The following is a 27,411-nucleotide window of genomic DNA, read 5'->3' as shown; positions in this document are numbered from 1 at the left end:
GTGTCAAAAGTTAAGTAAGACTGAGTAATTTCCAGTTTCCACAGCTCGTTAGCCTCCTCACCTTAAGTACTAGACATTATTTTTTTCAATTTTTTTCTCCTTGTTCATCTCCGGGAAATACAGGTGAGACTTGTTAACGAAAAGTTTCTGGTTGGAATCCTGCTAGGTGATCGCTAAAGAGTTCGTTTTACTGTCCATTACGAATTTTTTCAATATATCTCCCCACAAGAAGTTTGAATATTTTGCGCACGATTTGACCACCGCATTTTGTTTATTTTACCGGTGGGCAAGTTTTCTACCTTAAACAAATGAAATCAAGCTAAGTCAGCTAGACAAACCAATCAGATAAATTTGATTTTTTTAATCACTTTCTCTATTCAAATTTCCGGATTGAGCTTGAAAAAACGTCTCACATTCCCTTAACTTAATGGAATCAATCATCTTCACTTTTTCAAATTTATGCTCACTACTAGATCCTCTAAGACTTCTTAAACAATTTACCTCGTGAATTTTGGTCAAATAGTTGATTTCCAGCTGTTTTTATGTTTTCAACCGGAACTTCTCCGGAAATTTCTAGATTCTTCCCAAAAAATATTGGACGCTATCTCAAAAATTACTTGACAGATTGTCACCAAATTTTGTTCACGTACACATTACATTACTAGGTAGCTTCACTGAAAAACTCATCAATTTTCATCCATGCATTCAGAAGTTATTCACAAAACAAAGTGTTCTTTTTTTTGGAATATACTCCTTATTAAAAGTCCTGGGAAAATTGTGCGATATACGGTACGAAGGAAAAATGTAAGAAAATTCTTTAAATCATAAGTTTTATCAAAATCAATTGTGTTTCAGACTTCTAATAATTAGTTTTTTTTTATGGAACCACCCCAAAGTTTCATTTCCATCTAGAAAACTAAAAAATATTTTAACTTTACTTTGAGACCTGTATAGTAGACTGAGTCGATTTGAGGTCTTTTTTGAATTTCTCAAAGCCTGGGGTCTTAAATTGCTTCATTTTGGTTCAAAACTTATTCATGATTTTTTGCAAAAATATTAAGTAACTTTTACATGAGTGAATTTAAATTTTTAGGTTTGTATAGAAAAATTGAATATTTTGTACTGAAAAATCAATATAATGTTTGTTTCTGCTGTAGACTCGAGCCTACTAATGGGTTTTGTGCCAATTTATGAATTTTTTAAAGGAAATTTTCCGCTAAACAACTTTTTCGAACACAGTATCTTCGTATCTTATCAGGCAAAAAAGTTATTAGCTGTTTAACAGAGGCATGGCCGTAGGAACGGGGCGGGTTTTGGGGGTTAAACCCCCCCCATGAAGGTCCAAAAAAGCAAACGAGGTATTCTTCTCTACACTCAAAATTTAAAATTGATAAACAAAATATGTTAACAGAGTTAAGTCATTCAACAGCAACAATCTTGACTAAAAACCAATACCAAAACCTCAAAAATCCATCCAAAGTTCAAAATTCTGCTACAGGTTTAAAAAAATTTCTCACTTGTTCATAGAAATTCTGGTCTGAATAATAAATTTTTAATTAACCCATTTAGGTTCAGGTTCCATTTTCTCATTCTAAAAATTGTATTTCTGTTTTCGTATTTCTGATTCTGTATCCAGATTTTTTTATAATGAAGTTCGAAGTTCTTAATTCTTACACAAAATTCATACATTTAAAACTTCTAAACAGCGATCCAAAATTGAAAACTCAGATTCAGTTTCATCGTTTGAAATTCACATTTTAATTTAATTAACATTTTAATTAACACAGATTCACAATACAGATTAAAAATGAATACTTGAAATAATGAATTATGATTAACTCAGAACTACAGAATTTAAATAAAATATTCATGAATGAAGGCTCTAAAACTTGGCTTGTAAAATTCTGATCTGGAATTAAGTTTCGGAAATCGTATTTTTGGAACATTTCAGAAATCGTATAGAAATTTAGAAACAGATTTAAAGATCAATTTTTGAAATCAGTTTCAGAAATCAGATTCAGAATGCAGATTCAAAATTCAGATAGAGATTTAGCTTGTAAATGAGGAATTCAAGAGAACACGAACTTAAAAACTTGCTTATCAATTCGAATTCCAGATTTTAAATTTTTAATCAAAATAAGTTTATACACACAATTCAGCTGAAAATCACAAATATAAATTAGAATTAAAGTTAATTTTCTAGTTTTTGTTTTATGCAAAAAATCCAAAGTTTAAAAAAAATCATTCACAGGTTTTCATTACGGAATTGATTCTTCATGAAAAAAATATTTGCTGTTAAAGAAACATGTACCTGATTTCACTTAAAAAATCTGCACATAATTTTATTTTTTCTCGGTGTATCGTTTAACATTGCGCTGTTTATTAATTGCAGTTTTGTAAAGCAAAATGTCAAACTAAAATCATAAATTTGGTTCAAGTTTGCATTAAGCAAATTTGATCCGAAATTTTTTTATTGATTATTATTTTTGGAAAATTTTATTTATTTTTATCAAAGGTTATAATCTTGGAATTCGCAAAAGAGTTTGGGCTTGTTTGTTTTGAGTATTGAAAAAGTTTTGAAAGCTACTCTAAAAAGAAATTATTTTATGCTCAAATCAAAAAAGTTTGATCTACCGGACTGTTAAACAAATTCCATATTTTGTTTCTTAAGGTATAATTATAAAAGTTTGGACTACCTTTTAGGTTAAGGGCCACTTTTCTAAAGTAACGATTTAATACGAAAACTATTAATGAGTACTTAAAAGTAATAATCATTTGGTTACAAACATAATGTGTTTTAATTTTTTTTATTCGTGCTTTGTTAGGAAAAATCATTGGTAAAAGTCAGACTCCAAAACCCCCCCCATGAGTCGGTTCTTCCTACGGCCATGATCAGAGGTATTTCTTTTGACATTGAAAAACAATTAATTCAATTGGCATCACTGCTGGTGCCTCGCGAAGTATTGCTTGAAAAGTAGTCATGCAGTACTTCGCTAGGCACCCAGCAGGATGTCAATTAATTTTTTTGTTTTTGAATGCCAAAAGATTTGCCCTAGGGTGGTCTAACCGGTTTTACCGAAACCGGTAAAACCGGTAAAACCGTCCATTTTCCAATACCGGAAATACCGGCTATTGAGACGGTAAAAAACCGGTATTTCCGGTTAATTTTTCACTGTTCTTTAGCATTGAAATAAAATTGACACAGCTAAATGTTTTTTTTACCAAATATGTATGGGTACAAATACTTAAATTTTGTTCAATCAGCTTTAAAATCTAAGCTCATTAAACCTTACTGCATGGTTTATGTGAGATTTGGTTGTTGCTAAAACTTGTCGATGTAACTTTTTGGGTTACAGCTATAGTGGCCTTCATAAGAGCATTGACAAGCTGCAATCTCTCTCTTAGATGATATTTTTTCATGAAACTTTACACATTTCAGTTCAGCTATCGAACTAACGCTCCACAACATTTAAAGACTGTTCAAGTGTACAATGACTGAAGAAAAGATACAGCTACAAGAAATATAAGATTGCTTCACAATAATCACCGTATTTTTCTTTGAAAAACTGGAATTTGGTCAAAAGATGCAAAAAAAGTTTTATCTATAAAGAGGCCAAGTTGATCAAAATCGTTCTCAACGGTGCCGGGCTTTCACAAATTTTAAATTTAAAACCAAAATTGTTGATAGCTGATTAGAAACTTCCTTTTAAAACATTAAATGTTTCAACAGAGTCAGCAGTTAAACACATGTTAAAATGTTTATAAGAAATTTATCTATCAATAGTTTCAAGGTAGTTGATGGAATTCTGTTGTTTTTGTTTTAACGCTGTTGAAGCATTTTCTTTCCAGACAAAGCAGTAACAAAGTATTTATAGATTTGCAATAGTTTTATTATAAAAAGCGTATTTATCAAATCCAATCAACTATATTTATTGCTGAAATTTGACTTGATTTTATTCCCTTATGTTCGTTTTATTGGAAGAAAGGCAAACAGAATGCGATCACGACCTAGGTTGCGGGGAAAACATCCGTGTTTTAGACAACAAAAATCTGTAATTCTGTTAGTTTACCAGAAACTTTGTCACAGTGTTATGTGTTTTGCCTAATCAAATTAAGCAATTTTTTCACCGTAAAATCTTTTAGTTTTTAAAAATATATATATTTTGTATATCATTTTCATGAAAGCCGTTTTAAAACTGTAACTAAATTTGTGAAATTTGTTATTAAATCTGAATACAGGACAAAAATTCGTTGAAAATTATTTGAAACTTCTATAATTTCAGCAACCTTACAGCAAAATTATAATATTGAAATGACGATGATAAATATTATGACTTTTATGAGGATGATGATAGATTTTTTACAAAGGGATAATTTAAGGACACAATACCATATTTTTCAAATGAAAATGTTGTTAAATCTATTGCGTTATAAATTCTGAGCATTTTATGCCATTACTACTGCAATAAGCCGAAACTTTTTCATGAATTCGATATGCTTAGGAAAATACCGGTTTTACCGGTTTTATCGGTTTTATAAATTGCAAATACCGAAATACCGGATTTGAAAAAACCGGTAAATCCGACCACCCTAAATTTGCCCCCATTCAATACCTGATAACTATTTTGTCTAATAAGATACGCAACAACGGTCTTCGGCAAAGTTGTTCAGTCGAAAACTTTCTTTATAGAATTTATAAATCAGCACAAAAACCATTAGCAGGCTCGGACCCACAGAAGAAACAAAATTGATGTTGATTTTTCAGTAAAAAATATTCTATTTTCCTATACAATATTAAAGTTTAAATTTACTCATGAACACGTTACTTAAAAAATGTGCAAAAAATCAGGAATGAGTTTTGAACCAAAACAAAACTATTAAGACTCCAGGGTTTGAGAAATTTGAAAATAACCTCAAATCGACTCAGTCTACAGTATCGTTATCCTCAAAACGTTTTCACATACGTTTAAAAGTCCGTACCTATACAACAGTTGCCCAAATTGTCAATAGATTTCTACCGCTCGACGCTGACCGCTGACCAAACCGTCTTCTCATTAGCAAGTTTCACGTTTCGAGACATTAAACTGTTGGAAGCGCTTAACTCGAGCACCCCATCATGCTAAGTACCGAAACTAAGCGACTATGTAGGGGTTTTTTACACTTGGTTTCGTTTTTAGATTCATTAGTGCACAGTGCACACACATTGCTAGTGTTAGCCGCAGTCACGTGTTCTTCTTGGTAGCAACTCCCCTTAACCTTGTTTCGAAATCGAACGGTATTTTTCTCGTGGACTAAGCCCTTCCGGCTATTATCATCATCATCAGTATTCTAAGTAACCTGATGACCTGGGACACAAGGCCTAAAAATGGGGATAGAGTTCTAAAAACCTTCCTGAGTATATGGGACCTGATGTTTCGACTAAAATAGAAATGTTCGATTATAGAACAAAAAAAATATCATAAGGGCGTAAAAAAATATTTTCGTGCAGGAAATTTTCTGAGCCAATGCAATGCATTGGTAATATGGTATTATTATTATAAGGTGTTTTTAATTAAATTTTATTTTTTCAAAGAATTTCAATTATTCGTTGATAGTAGATAATATTTTAAATGAACTTTCACTTTAATTGAGTGGTTAACACCGGAATAGTAATGTTTAGTTTTTTTTTTGCATCCTTAACAACGCGCAACAAAGAACGTTTAGTAAATCTCTCTTACGCAAAAAAAAACACTTTCCATTAGTAAATGGTTATCCGCAGAGCCTGGTCCCAGCTTATTTAGGAGTACATATTAGTTAGTCGTTGGTTGTATTTTTTTTTCTCCATTCACCTCATTCGTTCCGAAAAACCGGATTTCGCTCCTTTCCATTTCACACACCTCGCTTCTATGCCTAAAGTTGTCCGGGCAACAGCGCCAACCTCTTTCGAGAGTGGAGTTACGAAGTAGGTACCCTAATGGCCTATCTTGGAGTGGAGTTAACCCGCTTATAGCTTAAGTTACCTACTCACTCGGTAGGTAATAGATCGAGGGCGTTTCGATATACTTTTCTTCCAGTGTCCGCGACTAGAAGGTACCGGTATAAATATGTTTGGTTGTGGCGAGACAGTTCCAGCAACAACAACAACTATCCAACACCCGATTGGACCTCCTCAGGGGTTCGTTACAAAACAAACCTTAGCACTTGCGATCTCAACTTAATAGTGTGTGGCTGTTCCATATGAACGTAATTGGTTGGGCTCTGATGGAGCAAATCTTGAGCCAAGATCTATTGGCCGATGATCAGCAACAGCGACGGGATATTAACTTTCCAAGAAGCAACTATTCCGGGGCCCGGTTGTAATGCGATACTTAACTTTGTAACACACTGGCCGATCATTCTTAAAGTCACCGCTGACTGAGAGAGAGAGTTTCACGTTTCATTGTTAAGTCGGTTACTCATAGATCGGAACTATGCCGGTCTAAGATTTCCCACGAAAATCAACGATCCGTAACAGTAACCGGTCGATGACTACTTACTAAATAGTTCGTCGTTCGGGGTGTAGAGCAACTGAATTTTGTGAAACTTTCGATGCGCTTCACCGCCTTCGAAATTCAACAGTCGCTGCGCTGCTGTGAACTTGCTGCGAACAATTTGTCGTGCGGCAATTTTTCAAAATTATTACCAACAACCTTATGGCCGCGCGGCGGCTTGTCAAAAATTCCTCAACCGCAGAACTTGCATGAGCCAGCATATTAGAAGGCCTACAACGACGGTGAGGTACGGGTTAAGTGTGAATCCGTGATGTGCCGTTTCCAATAGGGCCTAAGATGAGTAAATAGAAAGTAAACCTCTTTTTCATTAGATAGCCCCATGTGGTCGAGATGACTTTTCCTCAGGAGAGGTTAGCCGCGTATATTTATATGCGTTCGTAAGACCCCTTAAAGTTGGTTGCAGCCGCGGAAAAATATAACATAATAATATAGAGAACAAATCATGAAAAGAACCCCCTTATATGTTGCTGTGTATTTCTAAAACCATCCAAGATAAGACGAATAACGAAAACGGTGTTGATGACAGCCGGGTAGGAACAGAACCTTATAAAACTCACGAAAACATCACAGAATAACTTTTAAATACATGGATGGAAATTAATAAAATATTTAGCGAACTTGCCTGTACGTAAAAATTCAAATTAATTGAAGCTCGGTCAAATGGTTTTTGAGATAGCGTCCAATACAGAAACTGATAGATAATTTTTTTGGCAGGATCGAGAAAATCCGGGAAAATTCCAGTGGGACACCCAAAAACAGCTGTAAATCAACTATTCGACCAAAACAATTTTTGTTTGGATGATTCAACTCCAAATGACAAAAGAAGGATTTAAAATTTTTTTCCGGCCAAAACAGACTTAACTTTATTTCTACGAGATTAAAATGCTGCTCACTGGAAAAATTAACAAAATACGATGGTCAAATCGTGTGTTAAATATTTAGACTGCTAGCGGGGAGATTAAAAAAAAAAATCGTAATCGACAGCGAAACGAACTCTTTGACAGGCACCGGGCAGGTTTCCAGCCAGAAACTTTTCGTTGGCGAGTCTGGCCTGGATTTTCGGAGATTGACAAGGAGAAACATTGAAAAATTTGATATCTACCTAGATCTTTCTTGAGGAAGCTGACGATCTGTGGAAGCTGAAAATCAGTTAGTGTTCTATAGCGATTGACATAATGAATGGCTAAATTATCAAAAAAGACTGCCGCAAATGCGTCCCTTTTTCCTGCATAGCTCTTGAATAGGTCTAACAAAGTTGATTTTCTGTTTTCATAAAAAGTCAAATATGTTCATCATGTGCCGAAGAAAGATAATCGGCAAAATCTGTCATAACTTTGATCAAATTAAAAATACTGAGTGATTTTGAAGGTCATGCTTCCGGAAACCATAAAAACATTTTCAAAAAATAGCTTTGATTGAAAAGTAAGGGTGGTTCATCGTATACATTACAGATGGCGTACATGATGCCCAAAATTTAAAATCGAAAACTTCTTCATTGGACGCTATCTCAAAAATCACAAGACAGAACGTCACAAAAATTTGCACATGTACACATTAGATTACTAGGCAGCTTTACTCGATTCAACAATTTCCAACAATGGCAGTTTTCCGGTCCAGACTGTCCGGATCAAAGTTTTGTCCACCGGACCCGGTTTTTGCCAAGATTTTTTCTGTGCACGAAGCTGCTTTCCTCCCCATATTTCCGAATCGAATTTCAGACCGCTCCAATGTTTATTTCTCTCATTTTCGTCAACTGACTAATCGAAATATTGGAGATAGTACACCATTTTCGAACATTTTTTTTTTTTGGCACTTTTCCGGGAAAATGCTTCTCATTTCACAAAAGTTATGAAAAGTGAAGCTCACGATACACAGAGTGCAAAGATGAAATTTTATAGAAAAGTATGCACAATGTATCAAAACATGTATGCCGTTACCTTAACAAAATTTAAAAAAAGTAATTTAAAATTACTTAACTTTGGATGGAAAATTTAACAAAATGTGACTTAAAGTTTTTCTTCAGGTAGGAAGCAAACTTTTGACATCTTCTTTTAATATGACTTATAAAACGCTACACCAGCAGAAATATCGCTAAAAGTACTCAACGAACCGTTTATCTTTTGATCTTACTTGATCTTAGGTTGAGTCTTCTTGTATAAAGCATCAAATCTCACCTAACCTTGAGAAAAATTTATATTTTATCATTCCACGAAAATGCTTCTAGTTTATCTCTCTCTCTGTATTTTTATTAGAACCTTGCCATTCACCTCTAAATATTTTGGCAACACTGAAAAATTTATCTCAGATAATTAAATTAAAGGTTTTAATTCAATAGTGAACTCGCTCGAAGATCGCGAGTAATGTTGGCTTCTAAAAAAAGTTCGATAAAATAAAAGAGTTTATGGACATTTTAAACCAAAACCGAAACTTTGCAGTTTTTAAAGCGTCCGTCAAAACATTATGCGATCTTGAACAAATCTTTGTAATGAATTAAAATTTTAGGTCGAGGACACAGTGAGCGCGAAGCGAGCTGCGAAGCAAAATCCCAATACGCGCGGAACCCGTTTCTCAATGAAACAGTTTGAAAAAAACATCGAGCGGCCTTAGTGCAAGCGATTCTTCGCGCGAAGAACCTGCTCGATTGCGCGAATCCATCCATCCATTCATCCGGACATACACTGAAAATATTCTCTGGGGTATTTTCCATCGCAAATGATAATTTCTCAAAAATCTTTTTAAAAAAGTATGTTATAAATTATAAACGGTGTTCCTCTATTATTTATAAAAAAGGGCCAGTATGTCTATAGGTTGAAGAAGCTCACGAAAGAACGAATTTTGCTGTCCGAACCCATCTTGAAATCCAAGGTAGCAGCATTCACTTAAATTCAAAATGTTGTAAATAACTGAAAACCACAAATAGGCTCACATCACATATAATGAACCCACTACAATATGGGTATTGAGTAGAAGGGCTCAAAAAGCTGATTAAAAATGACCGTAAAATGTCAAAAATTTAACCAAAAAATGACCGTAGACTGTCAAAAATTAAACTAAAAAATTAAAAAATCTGAAATAGCACTGAAAAAATGTACAAAATTATAACCTAACAAAATGATGACGAGAATAAAACAAAACTGTGGCAAAAATATGAAAAACTATGATCAAAATTTGACAATCAAATGACCAAAATCTGAAACAACTAAATGACAAAAGAAAAAAGTGACAAATGATAGAACTGTGTATTAATAAAGTACGACAAAGGTGGTAAAAAGTCATGCAAAAAATATGACAAATATTACAAAAATATGAAAAAAAAGTTGAATAAATTTCACAAGAATTACAAAACTATGGAAATCGTGAAAAAAAATATAACAAAATTTTAATAAATATGAAAAATTATTATATAACATTCTACAATAAAATAAAAACAAACTTGACAGTACTAAATTTAGGACAAATATTTCATATAATATTTACTAATCTATATATATAAAAAGCAATTTCTGAATGTTTGTTTGTTTGTTTGTTTGTTTGACCTCTTTAGACTCAGCCGTCTTAGGAGCTAGAGGTCTGAAATTTGGCATGCATGCTCATTAGGACCAGAAATGATGAAAACTGTTTTCAGATTTTCGGATGACCCCTCCTGAAGGGGGTCGTCCATACAAGACAAATATTTTTTTCACGATATTGACGTTACTTTTCGTCGGATTGTGTTGAAAATTTGTACATGAGTGTTTTGAAAGACGAGCAATCGATTCCAGGTGTCATTTTTTTAAGGGGTCATTCAAAGGGGTCGTCCATATTAACTGTTCGCTGTTTTTGCGATATTGACGTTATTCTACATCGGATTCAAATGAAAATTAGTACACGACAGTTTTCAGTGACCTGGAATCTATTTGGGGTATCAAATTCAGTGTAAGGGGCCGGCAGAAGGGGTCATCCATATTACTTTCAAATATCTTAGTAATATTGACGTTTTTATACATCGGATTGGAATGACAATTAGCACATAGGAGTTATAAGGGACAAACAATTGATTTCACTTATCCAAATTAAAGTCAGGGGTCGGCCGAAGAGGTCGTCCATATGAACTATTCACTGTTAATGCGATATTGCCGTTAAAATACATCGGATACAGATGGAAATTGGTACACGAGAATTTGGAGGGACGAGCAATCGATTTCAGGTATTAATTTCAGTGTAAGAGGCCGGCAAAGGGGGTCGTCCATATTACTCTTAAATATTTTTACAATATTGTCGTTATTATACATCGGATTGGGATGCAAATTTGCACACGGTAGTTTTCAGGGACGGGCAATCGATTTCGAGTGTCAAATGTTTTGCCAGGGGTCGGCGAAAGGGGTCGTCCATATTAATTAATTTTTCACTGTTTTTAGCAATATTGACGTTATTATGCAATGGATTGTTTTGAAAATTTGCACACGGGAGTTTTGAGGGAAGGGCAATCGATTTCAGATATCAAAGATTTCATAAAAGGAAGGGTTTAACTGTTTAACTTTTTGACAATAATGGCGTTGTTATGCAACGATCGAGTCGAAATTTATACTCGGGGTTTTTTTGGCATGGTCAATTGATTCCTGATTTTAAAATTAGTAGCAGATGGCAGAAAAAGTGATCGTCCATTTTTTTTTGCAATTATTACTCAACAATGAATTCCAAAGTGCATCTGGAAAATGTTTGGCATTTGACTTTCATACAAACTGTTCATGACATATTCCAAGTTGAAAGCGAAACGGAGTTCGGATGGGATCAGCTAGTAATAATAATAAAAACAAAAAAATAAATAAAATAAAATGGCAAAAACCAGGCAAACATATGATAAAACTTTCAAAAAATATTACTGAGGTGGTTAGAATATAGCAGAAATTGGACATTAAAAAGACAAAACTATGACAAAGTTCTGACAAAACTATGAAAAAAATATGACAAAATTATGAAGAATGGGATAAAAATAAAACAAAGTTCTGCCAAAACTATGTAGAAAGAATAACATAATGATGAAAAAAACTACAGTAAAATGACAAAATTCAACAAAATATGACAATAATTCGAAAAAATAATTGATAATATGTTACAAAAAAATGACAAAATTAAGTCTATGTAGACTATGGACTTGTAATATATGTAGCTCAGTGGGCAAGTCAGTTTACGTGAGTTCTAATCCAAGAGTTAACATCGAACACAGTTGTACCGGATTTGTTTTACAGTAATTTTCCGCCAATTGCATTATTAATATAAATCTTGAATGACATGAAGATATAGTTTTTGTCATAGTATTGTCAGATTTCTGTAATTTTATTGCCAAATTTTGTCATTTTTGTAAGATTTGTCATATTTCCATAATTATGTGAAATTTTTGTCAATGTTTTTTTTTTAGTTTTGTCATTGTTGTAAATTTTTTGTCATTATTTTGTCAATTTTTTTCTACAGTTTTAACAGTTTTTATTAGATTTATTGTCAAATTTTTAACATTCGTCATTTTTTAATTTTTTTTTATTTTGGACATGGATTTGTAATTTTATTGCCCATTTTTCTCATAGAAATTTATATTTTTGTCATAATTTTGTCATTTTTTCGTGATATTTTTATCACATTTGTCATATTTTTATCATATTTCTGTTAGATTTTCGTATTTTTTTGTAATAATTTTGTCATATTATTACCATATTTTTTCATAATAAGGTATATTCTTGTAACCTAGTTTTGTTAAATTTTTACATGCGATTTTCAGTCATTTACAGACAGCGAAATTCGACTTCTACTGATTCAGTAGACTGAGTCGACTTGGGGACTTATTTGAATTTCTCAAACCCTGGAGTCTGAAAAGCTTCGTCTTGACTCAAAACTTATCCATGATTTTTTGCAGAATTTTAAAGTAAAATTTACATGAGTAAATAATGTTTGTTTGTATGGTAAAATTGAATATTTTGTACTGGAAAATAAACTTCATTTTTGTTTCTACATACCGAACCTTATGTATTGTTTAATTCTTAAAAAGCATTTTTGAATAAAATAAAAGGAAAAACCATTGCAAAAAACCGTGACAGAATTTTTGGGTAAAATCACAGAAGTCAGAATTTTTTTGTTCAAACACAGATTTTTTTTCGGCAGCCTTGCCGCACACATTTTTGATTATTCAAACTTATTTTTTCGCATGTGTTTATTTTTGCAAAACGTCGAAGGTTCAATTCAGGGTTGAACCGCTTCGCAACTCGCGTGCACTGTGACCGGCCTTCAAAAACGAACTTGCGAAGTACATCCGTTGAATGAAAACTTCGCTTCGCGCTCACTGTGTTCGTACCCTTAAGGGATCAAAGGTTCAGAAACGTCCTCCAGTGATGCCTAAAATTATTATGATATGGATTTAATTTTTAAAAATTTCTGGAATTTCTGTTTTTTTAATGTTTCTTGCCTAAAACCATAATATCATTTTTGTATTTAAATTAATAGGTTTGATGAATTAATCAGATTCCAATGCAACGACAAAAATGGATTTTTTTTTTTTAGATTTTTTCTACAAACGAAAGTTGACAAAACATTCTATTTAGATTGGTAAATTCTTACAAAACAATTTTTAGAAATAAGCACAAAAATTATTCTCATTCTGTAATGGTCAATGTTAGAACTATTGAAACTTGAAAAATGCACTGCCAAATTTGATAATTATTGTTCTGCGCCCATCCTGAAATTCCTAAAATATCAACTAATTAAGTTATTCCTTACAAAGCGTAACAAACATCGGTGATATACTAATGATCAACTTGTTTATGGTTCGTCTTGTTACCACCATACATAATCCCATAAAATAAAACCGACGCTGCTAACCGAGTTCCAAGAGCATTTAGGCCACAACAGCACTTTTATGACCATCTGGGCCTAGTCACCTCGTGTAAGAACTCTAAAATAGAGGCTTAAGTCAATTGGATGGAAATGATCACAAGCGCATAGTTTTCCTCCTCAGCCACCTTACTAAGTAGGTTCAGGTTTACTTTGTTTGAAATACTACGAACTACGAGTGGAAGCTAGACAGATTAGTTTGATCGCAGAAAACACACATCTAGGTAATAACCGAATACTTCAAATCCAATCTTTCGAAAGCCTCTTGAATTAGGCGAAGAGTTTTTAGGGCCATTTCCGAGACGTGATTTTAAAATTAAGTTACCTTCCCTTCCAAGGAATCGCCACGCGAAATTGGCTGTAACATTGGTTTATTATTTAGGACCGGATTTTATTGCCAGTCAGAGTCATTCTAAAACGCGAACTAAATGAATCAAATATTTCACGAGCACGTTCCACCGAGCTAATGAAGGCCAATTGGTCGACCGAATTTGTCATTAATGTCGGTTTGTTTTTTCTTCTCAGCTGACTCTTTAGATAACTCTATGTGCTCCTACCCAGAGATGAATTGAACGATAGATCTTGACCGGTGACATAATGAGGCGGCACGATTTGCTTTGATGGTCCTTATACGGTTCGTTTTGTGGAATCTGTGTAACATAACGCGTATTTCATTATTGTTTTTCTTGCCTCTGCTGCTAATTCGTTGGATTTGTGAGAATTTGTGATCGTTTTGAGCAGCAAACTGAGATATTCGATGCTACCACAAGGGCACAATTATTCGACTAGGGAACTGTAATTAACGTTTTTTAATCACTCCTCCATAGTTGGTTACGCGCTATCAAGATGGCAATAATAGAGTCGAATTAATTAGCACCAGTGAGATCTCTCGGGTACCACACTTTTGGAAAGCACTATTAAGAGTGATATTTTTACTGCTCTTCTGTTCCAATGTTGAGTAGTTAATGAACATATCAATATAACAGAGTTCAATGGTTATTCCTTAACGGAATGGTTACCTTAGAATAACCATAAATAAACGGTTATCGAGTTTAAAATTTCAATGCAATGATTATCAAGGTCTAAAGGGGTAATTAGCACATCACCATCCTATTGTAATGTATTTTACGAGCCAATTTCTACACATTCCTTAAAAAAAACTTCACAAAAGTTCACCCATTTTACTCAAGGTGTCATGTAGCTTCCCGCAGACCACCGTTTTTTTCGCGAATGAAGACAGCGCTAAAAAACACATTAAAACCACTTAAATCGTGGGGCCAAAGAACTCGGCTGTCGAAGTGCCGACGACCCCAATGATGATGATGAATTGGGGCCACTGTCGTCGTGGTTGACTTCAAAAAAAGCGGAAACTAAACCAGGATTGAACCCGCCATGTGGGAATGGTGCGACCGTGGTTCCGATTTTTTTTTGTTTCAATTTCATTTTCTGTCAGGGATTTATGGGAGTGTGAAACGCGCACTCGGAAACGGGTCAGTTGCATTTGAAGTCGTCACCAAATGGTGGAAAGCTGTCGACGGTTCCCTGGTTGGCAGTTTCGGTTATCCATTTGCTTGGTTTAGAGAGTGGAACACTTTTGAAATTTCGAATTAAAATGGTATTCGACCTTTTTTTTTATTTCTTCAATTATGCTGAATGATCTCTACAATAGGAATCACCAAAAGCATTGGAAACCTTTTTTAGGAAAATAATAATAAATGATCATATCACAGGACAGTATCAGCATCCTCTATTCTAAACCAATGGTCATAGGATAAAATCAAAATTATAGTATAACAAAGTCTGCAAACTCTCGGGAATGTTCTGTAAGAATTTTTCATCTAATCAACATGAACAGCTATTATGCGTTCTGAATTCGCAGAAACGATTGACTGTCCCACAAAAATCTGTTATACTCATAACCAATTGTTCATTTCACAGAACATCCGTTTTTCAATTTTCATATCAATGCCTTAATAAAGAGTAAAAAATTTTTATGATTTTTTCGTTTGATTAGCGGATTTGTATAAGAAACCCGATCTCTATGAATGTGAAATGAAAGGTGTGATTCTCAAAAAAGTTAAGAGGTCTCAAACTATCTAAGAATTATATTTCGTAACCGAAAACTCTTTATGCCAAATATGATTGCATTCGCTTGTTTAATTTTCGAGTTATGACGAAATTTGTGCTCCATGATACATATTCCAGCCTCTTCATTTTTCTTCTTCCAATAGAAGTATGGGTCTCAACTACCGTAAGCAGCAGCATTCTCAGACCCCAAAATCCCTGATTTTTTCAAATCTGATTTCATTTGCTTCATCGGTTTTCGAGTTCTACCAAACTTTGAGTTTTATACGTTGGGAAGATCTCATCGCTCGCTTTTTAAGAGAAAAGAACTTCAAACATTCTTTACTAGTTAGACTAAGGTTGCCGGGTTTTCCCGGTTATTCAATACAAAATTTGGGAACAATCCGGCCCGGATTTCATAGAAAAATGCCCGAATTTTACCCGGATTTATTCACTTTTTTGAAAAAAAAACTAATTGTGTTGAAATTTTTTTTATTTATGCCTCCAAAACTAAATTTTCAGAGCATGTTTTATGAAAATAATCATGAAAGGTTTTTCGGAAGCCAATAAGATTGAAAATTTGTCGATTAGTTTTGATAAAAAAAATATTTTTTTTTTTACTTTTTTTTACATTTTGTTTCTTAATTTTTATTGAGTAATTTCTGGGTTTTGACCAAATTTGTCCGGAAATTAACGGATTTTTGGTCGTTAATTTTGAAATCAAATGCCAGGATTTTGCCAGGTTTTTATATAAAATTGCCCGATTTGATTATTAGATATTGAGCCTTATTTTGCAAGTCACGTGACGTGACTGGCCAAATTTTACCTTGTACTTTTGAATACTGTCAGGCAATGTTTCAGGCAAGAAACGTGAGATCAAATGTGCCTCAATATGCAAAAGAAGTTCATCCTCACTGACATTCCTCGACTTCAACGCTTACTGAAGTCAGGAATGAGAGGTAATATTATATTTTACGAGTCATGTCACGTGACTCGCAGAAAAGTGTATTCTGGTTTGTTATTTAGCTTTTATTCATAGAATTTCATAAAGTTTAATTTCAAAGATAATTTTGATAATCAAAATCTAAAAGAAATCACAATGTAAAATTTACAATAAAAAAACCTGGCGTTTGTTTTGTTTGAAAGTAGTGATAAAAATGAAACTAATAACTTTTAAATCTTTGATAAAAGATGAAGAAAAAGAAGGGTTAAAGCAATAATTTGATGTGCATCGTGTAACTCAACTCAACTCTATTTTTCTGATTTGGAACTCATTTCGAGTTCTAGATGAAAATTTGAAAACCTTTTCAACAAATTTATGTTTAAAATCCTGATTGATGTCTGAATTATTTTTTTTGTCTTGTTTAAGGATCTCTGAGCATTGAGTTTATGATTCTGAATCCAAACAATATCAACAGCGTCTGCTTTTGAAAATTATTTTCCTTAATACAGTGTGGCTTGCAGTCTATTTTAGAGCAAAAACGACTTTTGTTTTATGTATCCAACGTTTCAATCTGTTTTGGATCTTCTTCAGCAACTTAAATTGTATTTTAAAGATATTTTTTGCCGATTACCGAATATTTGTTGTGATATGTTGACCTAAAAAGAGTACACCACACAGTAAGTCAATTACTATACCTTATTGTCATACAAAACGAATTAATTCGGAAACTTTAAAAAAGAAAACATATAAATATACAGCTCAACAACAACAAGAAAACGAAATTTTTTATGTAAACATCTCACAACAAATATTTTGTAATCGGTCAAAAATGACTTTAAAATACAATTTTAGTCCTTGAAGAAGATCAAAAACGGATTGAAATGTTGGATACATAAAAGAAGTCGTTTTTGCTCTAAAATAGACTGCAAACCACACTGTATTAAGGGAAATAATCAAACCGGAATTTCCCCAGAAAAACACATACTCAGTCGATCCCCAAACATAAAAAAAATAATACAGTGTGACAATAAAGTTACCGTACTTTTTTGGTTTCAGTATCAAGTTGAATCTTCCAAACAACTAGGTAATACCTATAATATTCATAACCAGGTTGAAAAATAAAAGAATAGTTAAAACAACCTTCCTTGGATCTCCACACATTTTTTTCAGAAAGTGGACCATTTATTCGACGATGCTGGCTACTAAAACTCTTAACAAAGTTTTCTTAACCGACGCCTAAATTTTGAAAACTGCAGGAAAATTCTACAACAAAAGAAAAAAAAATTAAAACATATTTTATTTATTCATAAAAAATATCGAAGGACCTCTGTGGGGTTTTTTTGAGTGTAAAAAACATCCCATGTAATCCATCTTGTAGGAAAAACTATCAGCTTCAAGAGGAAGTACCGGAGATGACCCAAATTTTAACCGACATAAGTTTGGAACGTCATCATTTACGGAAAAAGTGCGAACGAGCATCGTCGAAGGCAACTGACTAAAAGAATGTATTGAGGTCGTGGGAGGCAGGTTCGATCCAATCTGGATATTTTTTTAATGATATTGCTAAGGTTCCATAGGGTGTCAATAGTTGATCAAGAGGTTCGATTTGATGAATAAGTAAGCAGGGTAACGGGTTTGAAACATTTTTAAAAAGTACGGGAACTTTATTGTCACCCTGTGCATTTTTTTTACTTTAAACCTGGTTTTCAAATATTGAAATTCTTGAATAAAAGGCATAAATATGAAAATTCAACGTCGGTAGTTTGAACTTAACTCAATTTAAAATACGATCACACTTATCAATATTCTGAAACATATTCTGAAAACCATAAATTAGAAATTCAATCAAAATAATGAAAAAAAAAATAGATCTGGAAATAAAAATATAAAGTCAACATCTGAATACTCAATCTCATTCAAGAATGTATTATCTGAGCTCATATTCCTTTGAAATAATTTCGATACCGGAACTCCACATTAAGAATTAGTATCAAAATGTAGATCGGCTTAGTATCACAAAGATGTGAAAGATGTCAAAGTGAATCCGTAGAATTATCCAGATTTTTGAATTTCTGCTAACGTTTTCATGAGTATTTTCAAATTATAAGAAATAAGCCAGTAAACTCAGAAATATTTATTCCAAAATAGCACACGTTGATTTTGATCGTTTTTTTTATTTAAATCAGATTTTATTTTATTTGAAGAGGATTTGTTCTATAAATTACATTTGAGGGAAATATTTTAGCATCCGAAGGGTCTTCCATCATGTGATAAAGCCGAGTTGTTAAACAGGCTGTATAAATGTAACATTCATTATTCATGATTTTCAATATTGATCAAAGACCAATGCTTTTCAAACTTAATTCACATCGATTCGACTTTGTATCTAACGACTCGAAACGATTGACGATTGCCTTGGAAAATTTTGTTATATTCCTTCGTAAACTTACTCTTTTGTAATGCATGTTTTCCACTTTTCCCGTCTAATTTTATAGTTTGGAAACATTAAAAAAATTAAAATTCAGTGGTTAATTTTAGTAGCAAATGAGCAATTCCTTTACTGAATGAAAATACTATCGGAATTCACCAAACACTTTTAAAAGACGGACTACGAGTTGTGATTTAGCACTCATTCAGGCTTTTTCTTCTCTCGGTTCAGAGACATCAAAAGATCAAACAAATAGAGTAAATTCTAATTCATAATTTTTAAAAAACGTTGAACGTCGAAATTTAAGCAAAAACATAAAACATCAGATGATTTTATAAAAAAAAAAGAAAAGAAAATTTGCTTCAGTATGCTTCAAAGAAATGAACATAAAAGATTTTGAGCAGACTTGAGCGGACATTGTTCGGGTAATTTGATTGAAATGCCAACTTGCCAAATTTTCAATCAAAATATTTTGATTGAATTAAATTTGAGTGATATTTATGAAGTATGACCACCACGTGGACATTTTTCAAACCCCTACCCACTTCTAGGTGGACATGCATTCGGCATCCTCTTCAATCACAACTTGCGGAATATCCACAAGGGCAAGAAAAAAAAATAATTCTAAATTCCCGAGAGGATGAATAAGCCTTCAATGCTTAAAAACGTGGAAAAATGAAAAAAAAAACATTCCATATTCACTAAATTTCATGTTTTTTTACTCACTGAGAAACTTTGATTTCAATCACTAATAAAAATCAAGTGATTTAAATCGTGATTTAAATCACTTCGATTTAAATCAAATCCACCATGTGTTTAAACAAATCATTTTTACTAACATTTTTGGTGTGTTCACTCTCGAATGGTTTTTATTTTGTTGTTGTTGAGTAAACAAATTAAAACAAAATAGCTAAATATAGAGCGTTAAGAAAGCCGTTATCAAAGTGTTCTAGAGGTTGTGATGAAAATTTAAAAAAAAAATAGCAATAAGATAATATTTATTAGACCGTTTCAAAAGTTGACTTATTGCTCCCATATATTGTTTCGATACCAATTGAGTTGCCTAGCATCACTCTAAAATATGAAATGACTTAAATAATCGGGTATCCAGTTTCAATTTTGTATGGAAGAAACATTTTTGCATATTAATTCATCCAGAAAATTCAAATGAGCTTGAAATAAAGATTATTTTTAATAATTGTTTTTGCATATTCTTAATCTTTATTTTGTGCTAACATGAGAAGAAGCTTAGTATTTCATGGAAAAAATTATCATCATATCAAAATTAAAATTGCTATTTGAATCAACAAACTCATTTGCTATGCATAGCAGTTTTTTTTTTGTGATTTTTTGTCAACCAGCTTTGAATTTAGCAGTGAAAGACGCTAAAATAAAAAAAATATATTTATTAATATTTTTTCTATAACAACAAATATCTTTTCTGGAGTACAAATTAGGTTTGTGGTTTTTCATTTTTTCTAACTTTCAGTACGTCTTTGTTGGTATTTTAATGAAAATTTTGTTTTCCCAAACAAATCTCCATACAAAATTGAAACTCGTTACGCTAAATCAGGACTGAATGAGTTGCTTCCAAAAATGTTTTTTTGCTTTTTCGGCAGTAAAATCAACCAAAACTAGTTTGCTGCATTTTTTAATTATGTATGCTGAAGATCACTCTTATTGTGAAATCGGGCGCTGAATCCGAAAATGAAATTCAAAAAAATCTCAGTATAACAGTTTTTGATTTACCCTTCGAATATGAAGTTTTGGAAAATTTAAAAAAGGATTTGTACTTCGATTTAATTATCGCGGACTGCATAGCATTTTTTTTTTGGTACACCTGAAGACTGTAACATAATTGGACTTAAAACTAAAAAGTTATCGCAGTTCAAAGGTAGTGTTTTGGTCATAAATTGTCGTCCAACACGCAATGAGTTTTCCACCGATTTTGATAAATAACCACTTGAAATCTTTGTATTAAAGAGACATTTAAAATTCACAGTAAGTTAGATTTTTAAAATGTTACTATCGAGTCTAAAACTGTCGGTAAAACCAAATTTTCCTTTAAAAAATACATTTTTGTATTATTTATCAATTATAAATTCACCAATATCAACAATATTGTTGATCACAAAAAACGGTAATCAGAAGATCGCCAAGAAGAAGCCAAATTTATTCAGCTTCAATATGCAAAAAAGAATTTGATTCATTTGATTCATACATGCCATGCAGTCCGAGATATATGAATCTAAGTAGGGTAAGTGAGCCTAATTTCGCTATATTTTGTCAGAGGTTTTTAGATTTGATATTATAACGCCGAATCTTTAATACTTAGATATACAATTTTTTGGTAACTAAGTTCCAATTTTTTTTCTGAACTCTGTTTTGGTTTGAAATAATCATATCAAGCTCTGATTTACGAAAAATATCATGTTTTATAAAGTGTGTCGATGTTCCTAATTTGGCACTAATTGTTCCTAATATTAACATATGGGTGTTCCTAATGTTAACATATGAGGAAAAATGTATCCGGGTACCCAATACTACACTATTTGTTCCTGATTTACATACTGGACTGTTTTTTTGAATACTTTAATGAGAAAAATCTCAAAACTCACTTTTTTATAAATTTTACAACGTTTTTGGAATATGAATAGAGAAATAAGGACTATTTAAATCCTACACAATATTCTTTTACGCTAGTTTTGAAGAAAGTAGTGGATGTTGAGCTAATTAAAATTCAAACTTTTACCTTTCCATTTGATACATTTATTTTATTTCAAAAAGTAGGAAATTCATTGAAAAGGATACAAATCTGTACCAACACGTGAAAAGGATCTATCTCCAAAAGTAAACAAAAATCATTTTCAGCACCTCATGATAGGCCAACAGTTGCCCTACTTAGCAATAAAACTTTTTTGAGAAAATAATATCCCGTTACATTGAAAAATCAATTTCAGTAAAGGATCTATAAACATTCTGAAACCAGAACTGCCATCACATGGATATACATCCTTTACTCCGGAACAATTTTTTGCTACTACTCCGCAAACAAACTCAAAATAATCAATTCGACTCTTTATTCAACATAAAAACATAGTTGCAAATGAATGCGAGCTTATAACTAAAGCTAAAAATAAGAAAATAGCAAAGGGTGTATAAACAGGCTAGACAAAATATTACATGAGCAAGGTTCTATCTACGATAGCGCGTTGTTTTTTCATGAAAATTGATATTCCTCTATTCTAACACATAGAGAATGCTTCTAAAAATCGTTTGTCTTTCATAAAAAGCAAAAATTTCAAGTGATTTTTAATAAGGGATTTAAAATAGGTTGTATTTTTTTCAAACGCGTTTTTCTCGATACGCCATATATGGAGATTGATCCTTTTTATGTGTTGGTAAAGATTTAACACTTTATTCAACATAAAAACATAGTTGCAAATGAACGCGAGCTTAAAATTAAAGCTAGAAATGAGAAAATAGCAAAGGGTGTAAAAACAAGGGAGACAAAATATTAAGTGAGCTAGGTTCTATCTACGATAGTGCGTTGTATTTTCATGAAAATTGATATCCCTCTATTCTAACATTTAGGAGATGCTTCTAAAAATCGTTTGTCTTTCATAAAAAGTAAATATTTCAAGTGATTTTAAATTAGCGATTAAAAAACGGTTGTATTTTTTTTCAAACGCGTTTTACTCGATTCGCCATATATGGAGATACATCCTTTTCACGTGTTGGTACAGAAATAAGTACAGTCAAAAAGACCATCATGCAACAGCATGGTTCGATGCAACATTTGTGTACCACAACACTTATTTAACTTTTATTTTAAAATAATGTAATAAAATTTTCATTTAATGATAACAAAACGATGATGCCATTTTCTCACATTGTGAGATAGTTTTTTTTTGCAGTTTTTTTTCTCATAGAAAATCAAATAAATCGAATTTTTCACATTTTTGATGCCGTAAAAACTTTACACAATGTGACGGATTGGCTAAATGATATTACCTTCAAACTTTATATTGATTTTATTATCCTATATCAATACTGTTGGTGTAAGAAAATTTTTCGGACAATCATTTAATTTTTAAAAATAAATATTTTTAAAATTCCGTAACAGTCTGGGCTAAAATGCATCGACATACAAATCAATGATTCACAGTTTTTATCTTGTTCCCATATGCTAGAACATGATGTAAAATTAGTTGCAGTATTTTTTATCCCTAAATGTTTACAGCACCCTTATGCTTTCTTTTAAAAAAAAAAAATTATTGAAAAAAAAAAATTAAACTTTAATTCTAACTAAATCAAAAATAACTGCAGATCGTGCTTCATGCGTAACGACATCACAAATATGTCAAAAATTTTAACTGTTAAAACTTTTTATTTTATTTTATTTTTCATTAATAACAAAGGGTTTTGGCAACTTACCCCTTTTTCTTAGTAGGGTGAAAATCGCATGTTTTTTTTTTAATTTTAAAATAACTGGTGGAACCATTTTTCTGACAACGTTAATTTGATGTCCCATAAACCTTAAAACTTTCGATGTACAAACGGTAGGATTATCTGTGGACATTAGGTTTTTATACCCCAGGTATGATACCCCAGATGACGGTATACAACGTATTTTATTGAGATTTTGTTTTTTAATTTCCCTTTCGATTCTGTTCTCGTTGAGAAGCTCCCTGTAACTTGATGGTTTCCTTCTCTGTCGCGTTCTTTACAACCTGGCGAAAATATTTTTTTAACATTTTTAGCTTTGAGGTACACTGAAGTAATAAAAAAAACTTGTTTTATTAGTTCAAAACAGTTTGTTTTAACAGATCGTTGAAAATTAATTTAAAACACAATTCAATAAATCAAATTTATTTCAAATATATTCTATGACTTTGATATAGTTTGCAAAACTTTGACTATGTCCATAATTAGGAGCACAGTGAAAATAGTGTTCCTAATTGTGGACATATGCTATTTTTAGTTTTTACACGAAAAAAACATGGTTCTAACATACTTATTACTTAAATCATAATAAAAAACAATTCGACGAAAAATTTCAAAAAAATCGGTTGACAAATTCAGCTTTTATCTTCCATTTATAAACAGGTGTTTTTTAAGAAATTTGCTAACAATTCCATTCAATTTGGACATACTTTGAAACAATCCGGATTTTACGAAAAATCCTGTGAGTTAGAAAGCTAATTTGTTTGTAAAATAAAAGTTCACATGATCCGTTAAATTATCATTTTTTTTATAATTGTGATAAGTGAAAAATAACGTCAAAAACAGTCAAAATCGGACATTATGTTAACATTAGGTACACATGCCAAATTAGGAACACTTACCCTATAAACACTTTTTCAGAATTTTCAAACCTTCATATTCGGAGCATAGCTCAAAAACTGTTCTTCTGATATTTTTTTGAATTTCATTTTCGGATTCAGCGCCCGATTTTACATTAAAAATTTGGGTCGATCAATGAAGTTCACGATTTAAAAAAAAATCTTAAACTAGTGTAATAGTGTGTTTATGATGTTGAATGTCTTGAAGTTCAATTCGTGTTTTTTGAAAAAAAAAAAAAATCACGAATTCTGTGATTTAAACCTAAAACTCTGTGATGGTTTTCCGTGAGGCTATTTTTAGAAAGTTAATTGGGTAATCATGAAAAACATTAACAAATTGGAAACCTTTTATAGTTTTAATAGAAGAAAATTTATATACATTACATTGTTTTCATATTTCCATGAATAAGATTCAGAAATAAAAAGTCGAAAGTGAAATAAAAATTTTTAATTTTGGAAATCTGTATAAAACTAAGAAAATATGTGAATTCTGTAAAAATTCTAAAAATTCTGTGATCTGTGACGAAATTTTGCTCACAATTCGATAATTATACAGATTTTTCTGTGATTTCGGCAACCTTGGTCACAAAAACTAAAATTTATAGAAAATCTCACGTTTGAAATTGTTTATCCAAGATCAAAGGTTGAAAATAAGAAATGGAAACGGGGATTGAGAATTCGATATTCCTATTTCAAAAAATGTTTTTAAAACTCAAAGTTCCAAACCGAAGAAAAATAAATTAAAGCCAAATTTTCTTTAGATCGTCGGGTTGAATCGTGTATTTTTTTCTAATCTATTCCAAATTTAATATAATTAAAATGTATTCGAATAAGTTTGCTGTCATCGAATGGACTTCAGTCGAACCAGCGATTCAATACAAAAAGAATATTCATATGCTGAGAATTTCGCATAATATATACATATGTTCTTAAAGAAAATATTTGACTTGGCGACAACTCTGACGATTTCGAGATCCAACCCAGAGAGTCATTGTTCAGTAATAAATAGTTCAACTAATTGTGTTTCCACGATTTATAAATTCCTCACTTCGGTATTAAATGGAGCAACATTAAGCTAATCCCTTTCTATTTCGATTACAAGCAAAGTCATTGAAACTGGGTAGTTGAAGGAGCAAAAAAATGAATCGAAAACGCTCAATCCCCCAATGCAATGTATTTCTCTGTCTCTCTCGCTTCTATTCGGTCATTCAAGTCTCCCACTGCTGCTGATGAAAAAAAAAAGCTCGGCAACACCGAACCGAACGTAAAGCACCAAATCTCAATTAAGTGATTGATTTTCCTACCATTATTTCTTCTTCTGTTTCTTCTGTGTCGGTTGTCTTTTGCTTCTTTGCGGCGTCCCAGCTTCCACTCGCGGGGCGATAGCTTTCGGCGTAATTTTCTAGCGTTAGTAGACACTTCTCGTTCGTGTCATTCCTTTGTAAAACGTTAATCCGAGAGCTGGCACCACATGGTCTTGAGAAGGTTCGATATCCGAACTATTTCAGGCCACTTATTCCGAACGTTTGGATATGCTGACTACTGTTAGGTGGAACTTTAATATATTTCCGTTAATTTGAGCACCTGACTATTTTCGATAAACATTTTATAATTTTCAATTCAGCTGTAACACGATTGTGAGTGGGATTTCATATCGTAATACACTCCTCTTGAGCTTCACAATTCGATAGTCCACTGAAAAAAAATGTTAGAGAAAAAAACACCAACTTTCTAAGCGAATTCTTCCCCGCATGGATTTATATCTTCGAGATTCCAAATCTCAATCACAGCAGCTGTTGTCGATGCCGACAATCGCAGCAGAGAAGATGATTGTTTTCCGTCTGTTTTTTTTTCGTGCGATTCACACCAACAGAAAGACGGCTTTTCGCTCGATTCCAATCGTAGCATGAACTTTTCGATGATTCCAACCTAAGCCTGGGCTCAGAGGACCATCGCCAACAGCATTTTTGCCACGCAAAACACTCCCCCTCAACTTGGAGCCGCACGACGAAAAGGCGCTCATGAAGCCCCACGTTCAATGTCACTGGTTCTAAATACACGGCAAATGTCAGGACATCTCAGTAGAAGATCATCGCAGAACAATGATGATGCTTGAAGGTAACAAAACTTACGTTCGTTAAAAACAGTAAAAAAAATCACCCTATAATTATAAAATCTTCAGATTGCACTCGGGGTTACATCCGCTCCAAACGAAACACACAGACACAAAACACTTTCAATTGCAATGGAACAGCAACGACGACGGCACGCACGGGCAGGTAAAATAAGTGGAATATTTTTCGCGCGCGTACGTACGCCTCACTCGCGTAAAGTAGATTTTTCTGTGTCCGCTGGCGACGGTGCTTTCGGTAAGACTGAGAAATGAATACCAACAACAATTTCTTCCGAACGACGAAAGACGAAATAAGTTGACGGAGAAACTAAGCTATGAATGTCCCGGAGCCGGAGAGAGACTTACGTTACCTACATATCTACCTTGCTTGCTTGCATCCCAGAGCTTTAACGATTTTTTTTCAAAGGAGGAACGTGTTTAGGTTTTACTTCTCCGGTTAGTAGACTCCAGCTCACTCAGAGCACGCTGTTTATGTAGAGTATCCAACGTTCATTTTCTCGTTGAATACATTCACTTGGCGACGGAAAGCTCAGTATTGGGAAAATCAACAATATAATGATTTTATCATTCTCCAATAATTATCTAAAAACTTCCCAATCCTGTATCGAATTATACCACTTTGACCGATTCTTTGATTAAATGCAACCCAAGCAATCAAAAGTTCCGTAAAAATTTAAATGAGTGCTTTCCAAGTTCTATATAGACTGAATAACGGTCGCCGAACGAAATTAGAAACTCATCCAATTGAATGCATCTTCTATACAGAACACAAAAAGAAACAAGAAGTGGTTGAACAGCGTTAAACATGAATTGTAAATTTAAAAAATAAATTAAAACATTAAGTACCTACATGATGGTTTTCAGGACCAACAATGACTTCCTCTCTCTTTAAAATAATTGTTAGGGAAAGTCCTCATGCAATCTAAAATGTGACACAATATGACAGAAACTCAACGTAAAACCTACTCATAATCCGAACAGTGTCATACAATTCGGTATAAAAGGTACGTAACGGACCAATTTTGAACCGCTTTGGGAAGTGGCGATGCTATTTCTTGAAATAAAAAATTATATGTTTCAATTTTTTACTATTCTATCCATTCATTACA

The 27,411-nt window shown here is 32.7% G+C and overlaps 1 protein-coding gene across 3 annotated transcripts in view; it reads right to left on the bottom strand.

The window, feature by feature from the left end:
• The window catches only part of LOC129749077 (uncharacterized), a 122,574-nt gene extending 96,043 nt beyond the window's left edge, over window positions 1-26,531 (bottom strand). For 2 of the 3 annotated variants that reach the window (XM_055743924.1, XM_055743926.1), the window contains exon 1: window positions 26,301-26,531. The gene's annotated coding sequence lies outside the window, so the exon portion shown is untranslated. The remainder of the gene's footprint in view (window positions 1-26,300) is intronic. The other variant, XM_055743925.1, reaches the window with a different exon arrangement.
• Window positions 26,532-27,411: the final 880 nt, after the last annotated feature.

This window comes from Uranotaenia lowii, chromosome 2 (genome assembly GCF_029784155.1).
Source record: "Uranotaenia lowii strain MFRU-FL chromosome 2, ASM2978415v1, whole genome shotgun sequence".
Taxonomy (NCBI): domain Eukaryota; kingdom Metazoa; phylum Arthropoda; class Insecta; order Diptera; family Culicidae; genus Uranotaenia; species Uranotaenia lowii.
Note: the sequence above shows the minus strand (reverse complement) of the source record. Positions and strands in the feature narration are given on the sequence as shown.